Raw genomic sequence first — 7,118 nt, forward strand, 5'->3', positions numbered from 1 at the left:
AGCCTGTCGAGACGCGCTTGACATCCCGAGCAGTCAGCAGACTCCTGAGGTTATCTGGACACAGGGTACCACTTTACTGGCGTGGTTGGCTGTCATAAATGGGGCCATGAATAATCCCTTTAGTCTTCACAAAAAATTTGATTTCTACAGTTTGATTGATTCGCCATCAAATATACAGCACGTTGAAGAGGAAGGTTATTAAGGCTGGAATTCATGACCCAACTTTCCCTTCCCTGCCCTGCCCTGCAATGGCCGGGTGTCCTGTAACAGTATACCCTAGCTGCTTGTATATTCCTGCATTGCACTGCGGAGACCAGGGAGAGACCCATGGCTGACACTGGCAGTCAGCAGGGATGAGGGGTGAAATGTTCAAGAGGTAAAGACCGATGAACAAACGAGGAGCTGAATGGAGGAGGAATCAAAAGAAGGAAGGAGGCGAGGAGCTGAGGGGAGGAAAAGCAGAGTTGACTGTCATGATGAGCAAAATATCAAAAATCAGGTGCAGGATAAGAAGCAACAAGAAAAAATGCTGCATTACATGTTTCACGGAGTAAAACGACTGATGAAATGTCATACTCTTGTTTAGATTCCTTCTAATAAAGCAGCATCACGATGAAGCAACTTTCATGGTCTAAAACTCAAATAGTTAAAAAAATAAAGAGCAGAGTCATGTTGTAAAACAAGTTACTCACCACTACTTACATATAGCATGAAGATTGTCACCACCTCTATTTACAGAGAAAAGCAGCTTTTCTGCTTTGCATAAATATTGGGAGCCTATTACGATGCATCACATAAGTACGATGCTAAACCATGGGCGCCAACATCGTGACAATTCTTTATCTCCTAAAGGTCAATTTGAAGTTTGTGTGCGGACAATACACGTGCTAATGTCAAATAAAGAACTGCAACGAACATTTTTTTTAAATCGCTGATTAATCTGCTGATTATTTCCTCGATTAATGGTTCAATCGACAAAATGTAAGAAAATAGTGAATTCTGCCAGGCGTCCTCTTTTGTCCAACAAAAACTCCAAAACCAAACGACGTGTAGTGTCACATAAGACAAAGAAAAGCAGCAAATCCTCACGAGTAAGAAGCTGGAGCCAGAGAATTTTGGCTGTTTTACTTCAATGATTAATTTATAACTAAAATTTGTTATCTGTCAATCGACTAATCAACAAGGCTACACGATTGTTGCGGTTTCAAATCAAGTCAAATATTATTGAATTTAAGCTTCTCCTCCATAGCCCAATATAACAACAGATGCAATCATCTGAAACCATTGAATCAGGCTGACTTGTGAGTTTGGATCTCGAGCTGGCAAGAGACCACGACATATGGAGGCATGTGGCTTTGGTCTGTGAGCAATGATGCCAACGTTCCCTTAAAAAGATGATGCAGGTATTGGATACTGGTGTGCTGTCTTGGATTTTGAGTGGGAGAGAGAGCTCATCACGTTGAGGAGAGGACTGAAAAAGCAGACGGGAGGCAGTGGAATTGAGGACTGGAGGAAAGAGAGAATAAGACTGCAGCAGGTGGTGTATGTGCTTTTAAAACGGCGAAGGATGAACTGACAACTGTCTTGAAGGGAGCCACGGAGGATACAAACAAGGTGCTTATTTCAGGCTGCAAACATCTAAGCTCTCTTGTAATGTCAGTGAACTTCCTGCAAATGATGCACACAAAATCTCTCAGAACCACGCAGCACTATGTTGACATAAACATTTAAACTCCTTCTATTCCTACATTAAACACGTCCCACGGATTGCTGCAGAACAAAAGAACCAAAAATTGTCATTTTCTGCCCAAACATCCATCTGTCTGTCACGTACAGACAAGTGACACATAAAAGGATAGACCTGCATAAAAATGGAAAAATGCAGATGCATTCAATGCACAAGGCTAAAAAAAAAAATGACGTCAATCATATTTTATAGCTTTCAGCGTCGCCGAATATCAACCCAGCTGAAAAAACCAATGTGATGAGATTTTAGACCCACGTCGGTCGATCACCAAAGCACAGAATGAGGGAAAATCTTTTGGGAAGAATCATGTTTCATCCCTCCAGAGGAGTTTCTCCGGAGCACTGAAGTTGTTTTCAATCAGGAGTGGATTTATGCTCTATAAGCTTGATTTTGAGACGGCGATGCACATGGTCGCAGTGGTTCCATGATCTGTAATTTCTATTTATCCAAAAATCAAAAGAATGAAACCCAGCATGGCAGGTATTAGTCACTATTTGAGAAAGTGATGCTAGGAAGGTTAAATGCAGCTCGTTGCTACACAGAAATGAGCTTTCCTGCCTCCTTCTATTCAACTAAGCAAAACACGGATGTTTGAATGACTGTTTGTTCGATATATAATCAGGCTGTGTATTTAATAAATGAGCGCTGCTGTGTCTTGGAGCAGAAGAGACGGAAACAAATCACCTGTTGGATGTGATTCTAAACAAATATCATTAGTACAGAAATGTTCTCGTGAAGGAAGAGAGCACGCCTGAGCAGTAAAACAATATTTGTCAGAGAAATATAGTCTGAGTGACGGATTGCATGTGAGCTGCGGTTTGAAAATAAGTTATTTTACAACCAAAGACAGAGTAAACACCCAAGTGTAGCAGTAGTAACTTAACATAAAGCACAAAATACACAACCACAAAGCATAAACTAATGTTTATATGTATTAGTGAAGGCATATATATTCAGTTTGCACATACGCTCCCACACACTCATAACCTGGTGACCTGTGCTCTCTGTGCAAACGCTATCATGTGTGTGGCCGCAGGATTAAGGGATTTTAACACATTATCACAGCCAACTACAGACACAACTGGCTTATAATCAGAACACTCTGATGTAACTCTGGTGGAGCAGAGGATTAAGTGTCACTGACATTCTCCGTGTTTTCTTAAATCCTTTTGAACATTTACAACTCAGGGAAAATTACTGGGGGGAAATGGATCCGCCACTGCAGGGAGCCCAGAGACATTGCAGGGTCAGAATTTAAAGTTTCGCACAAGGCTGTTAAACTGCAAAGTTAATCTGAAATCTTCAGGTGAGAAGGCACAGAATTTGCACCACAGGGGATCAAGCATGGACCCAGGTTGGTCCCTTTATTTGTTTCTATTTTCACAAGACAGCTGCCTATTTTCTAAAGGGAAAATACTGGTTTTACAACGTCTATCAGTGACCAATCACCATGTTCCCTGTGCAGCCAACAGCAACCTTTAATGAACACAAACAATGACAACATTTTCACAAAACGCTGGAGTAAACCACTCAATTTGAGCTGCATTAGACACAATGGGTTTTCATTTGCTTTTAATAACTCTCATTTGTTTGCACCGTCCGTCTGTATTGATGAAAAGTAGATGAAAATATAATTGAAATCAGTGGTGTTACAAATATAAAAATCCTCTAAAATTCTCCGTCTGTCTCTTTTGTAAGAGAACTCCTAACAAAGTAGAAAGAGGCCACAGGTCAGAAATCAAACACTTCTGTGGGAAAACGACCAAGCTTCCAGTGACTTTGATCCAGCATCAGTTCTGTGTTTCTCCTCTGTGATGTTAAAGGCTGTGATACGTGGATGGTAAGCTGGTCCTTGAGGTAAACCTCTACTCCAGGCACAGACAGAGAGAGAACACCACAGGAACACTGTCTTGCAGCGGCGGCGGCCAATCAAAACAGTAACCTAACACATTCCAGGGCTCAAACGGCCAATCAAAGCAGCACAATGGACATGTTCTGGACAGACCCAGGATCTGATTTTCAGAACAAATACACAGCAGAGCATGGGCGTCTCCACTGGGAGAGCAATCAGATCTTGCCGTGGTTACAGAAATGGACTTTTTTTGAGAAGGCTGTTGTCTTCTACAGAGGCTGAGGAGGAGGAGGAGATGGTGGAGTGGGGGTGTAGGGGGGTGGGGGGTGATGGTGGTCAAGTTTCTCCCTCTTCTTCCTGTGTCCAACGCCAGGTCATCTGAGCTTAGGAAATTGTGTCAAACGAGCGGAATGACGAGCCAGACTCAAAAATATTGCGCAAACTGCATGTGAGGGTCACAAAGATGCTCTCTCATATTTTCGTTCTCGATGTGCTGATTTCAAACACTCCTGTTATATTTTCTTTACGTTTTCACGTTACACAGTGTAACTTCAGTATTTCTAAATCGCAGTGACAAATTACAAATAAATCCATTCACAGATATTTATTTGTACACATTTCTGGGTGGAATAAATTTCCCTGCTCTGAACATTTTATTATTTTCTATTTCAAAAAAGGGTTTTTTGTCACTGTGTCTAGTATTACTGCAAAAAGTCATATGCATGCAGAGTCTGGATCAACGAGTTCACACTAATTAATGATTTAACAGATCACATGACCACCCTCTCCTCTCTCCCAGCTTCTTTAAATTCACATCTGCTCAGCTACCATGTACCCTCCCTTCCTCCTCCTCCTCCTCCTCCTCCTCATGTTCATTTTTTTCCCTCCTCTTCATCCCTGCCACTGTCTCCCTGGTCTCTTGTCTTCTATTTTCAGCAACACTCAGTCATTCAGGCCAAGCTGCTCAGCTCACTTGACCCTCTCTCTCTCTCTCTCTAACACACACACACGCGCGTGCATACATAACTTCCATCAACAAACAAACCGCTCACATCAAAACCTTCAGGTCAGTCAAAGCTCAACAAATGAGGAATCCAGATCGTTCCTCGCTGCAAGAGAAGAATCCAGAAGCATTTCTCCTCCTGTGACAGAAATCGCCAGCAGCAGCTTGTTAACCTGCAGTGAGCAGCACCAGTCTGCTTAAAGTGGAAAACATCCAGATTAAATGAAACCATTGAGCAGATGGCACAGTGTGACCTTGACCTAAATTCCTAGCTCATACTATCTGTTTTTAGTGATCCCTGAGAGCACACACACCTAATCATCTCACCCTGTCTCACGCAGTCAGTATTCTGTAAGCGGCTCACTGAAAAATGTGCATTTAGCGAAAAAAAAAAAAAGCTTCTATATAATTATAATTTCTGCAATGAGGTAAATAAAAGGTAAAAAGAAAAACCCAAAAACAAAATATTCTTGATTGCACAAAGACAATATATCCGTGCTTCAGGTTTTAAGGAGGCTGTTGTTGTGTTCAGCATTCAGAAGTGACACTGTTCACTTCACCCTCCACTTTGGGAGACAATGTGATTGACAGGCGTACCGACTCGGCAAGAGAGGAAACGAGGAAGCCGTGTGATGGTGTCTCTGGAGATCAGAAAAGAGACAACACAAATCAAGGTGAAAAGTAAAAGCAATAATGACGTGAAGTCTTTTTTTTTTTTTTGTTAAAAGCTTGAACACATTTGATTTTCCAGTGGAAGACGGGGAGAATGCCTGAATGGAAACGATTCAGATTTTCCTGTCTGACATTTGAGTCTGATCAGCGGGATTCACCTCAATACATCAGGATGAAGGAATAATACATGTTTTTTTTATTTTAGGATCCATATGCTTCTCGTGTGTCATCGAAAAAACGGGTCTAAACTAAAACAGCAGCATCACAGAGGAGTTGTCCACGTGGACTTGAATCAACCGAATCAATGTCTCTGTCAATATTTCTGCACGAGCCCGTGAGGAATGCTGCTTGTGTCAGTTCCTTAAGAAAAATGGGCCACGAAGAAAAGTGGGTCAAGAGCTAATTCAGAGTGTCTGTCCCCCCAACACTCTGCAGTAACAACAACAACAACTTTCCTTGTCAAGCCAGTGAAGATAAAGTCTGCTGACATCGTCCACCTCCTGCGCAGGAGACTGGATGGCCCTGCAGCAGGAGATGGCTATCACCGAGGCCTGTCTGAGGCCAGAGGACCCGAAGCAAAGGTCTGGGGACCAAAGAGGAGAGATGATACAGATGGGAAATAGAGGAAAGCAAAGAGAGCAGACACAGCCTGAGGTATATCTGAGTGGGGAAGGGTAGACCTCGTATTTGGATACAGGAGTGGGGGTCTGAAAGCCGAGTGCAGAGGGGCTACAGGGTGCAGACTGTGGTATGGAAGGAGGAGGACCTGGGGCAGGACCGGGAGGGGAAACAATAGCTAATGGACAAGGAGGAAACTCCACAGGTCACGGGAGAGCAGATCACATGCTGATAGGAGGCCTTGTTGCTGAGGGTTGCTCATTTTAAAGGCACTTAGGCGCGACATACATGTAGCGAGGTTTTTAGCTGTTAAAATAAGCATTTCAGTCGGAAAATCCTCAAAGACCGACTTCCTTCCTCCAGCCTCTTCTCTGCGCGAGTGTAGGGTTGCAGGACCACACACAAACACACGTGTGTACAGGCAATACACAAATATGCACTCATGCATGTGCTGCCAAACACATATGCCAACACATACACACACACACACACACACACACACACACACACACACACACACACACGCACAAGTACACAAGCAGTGGAGCCTCATGTGCACATTAGTGGTGCTTAAAAGCCGCTAAACATAATAGTGTTTTCGTTACAATGAAACTATCATTATAATGCTCTCATATACCGATTAACTGAACATGGCAGCCATTATGACAAACATTAGGAGTGTGTAATTATAGTGAAGCATAAAGACTGGAGAGTAATTATTGTAACTCCACTCAGACACAGGAATGAATTAGTGCATGTTTAGCCCGTATGTGCATGGTCCTCCTCTTGTCTAAGACAGGCTAATTGTTCCTGTTATTGAAGAAAAAATTAACTTAAAGCTGCTATGATTATTATTTTCATACAAATAACAGATCAAATGCTTGGTGTATGCAAGAGGGAGAGTTGTCGCCTGAGCAGTTTCCGTCAGATCTACAGAGAATTTAACCGTCTTTCAGCTCATTGTTCTGGTTTTTATGCCCCCCCCCCCCCCCCCCCCACTTTAAAAGCTCAGACAAAACCAAAGTACACAACCTGCTCATCGCTTAACAGCAGACAGACAAAGTTAGCAAGTGGCTGATGAACATAATGCAGCGTTTAGCAGTAAAAGAGTCAAATATTTGCCCCAGGACTTGGTGGAAACCAAACCAGAGCTAAAAGATGAGTAAATATCATCCAGAAAAACAACTCCAAGTCGATGCTAATGTTGTTGCGTGTGTGCTGGGTGT

Source organism: Trachinotus anak, unplaced genomic scaffold (assembly GCF_046630095.1).
Source record: "Trachinotus anak isolate AG129_WGS33_773 ecotype Australia unplaced genomic scaffold, CSIRO_AGI_Tana_v1 ptg000020l, whole genome shotgun sequence".
In the NCBI taxonomy this organism is placed as follows: Eukaryota; Metazoa; Chordata; class Actinopteri; order Carangiformes; family Carangidae; genus Trachinotus; species Trachinotus anak.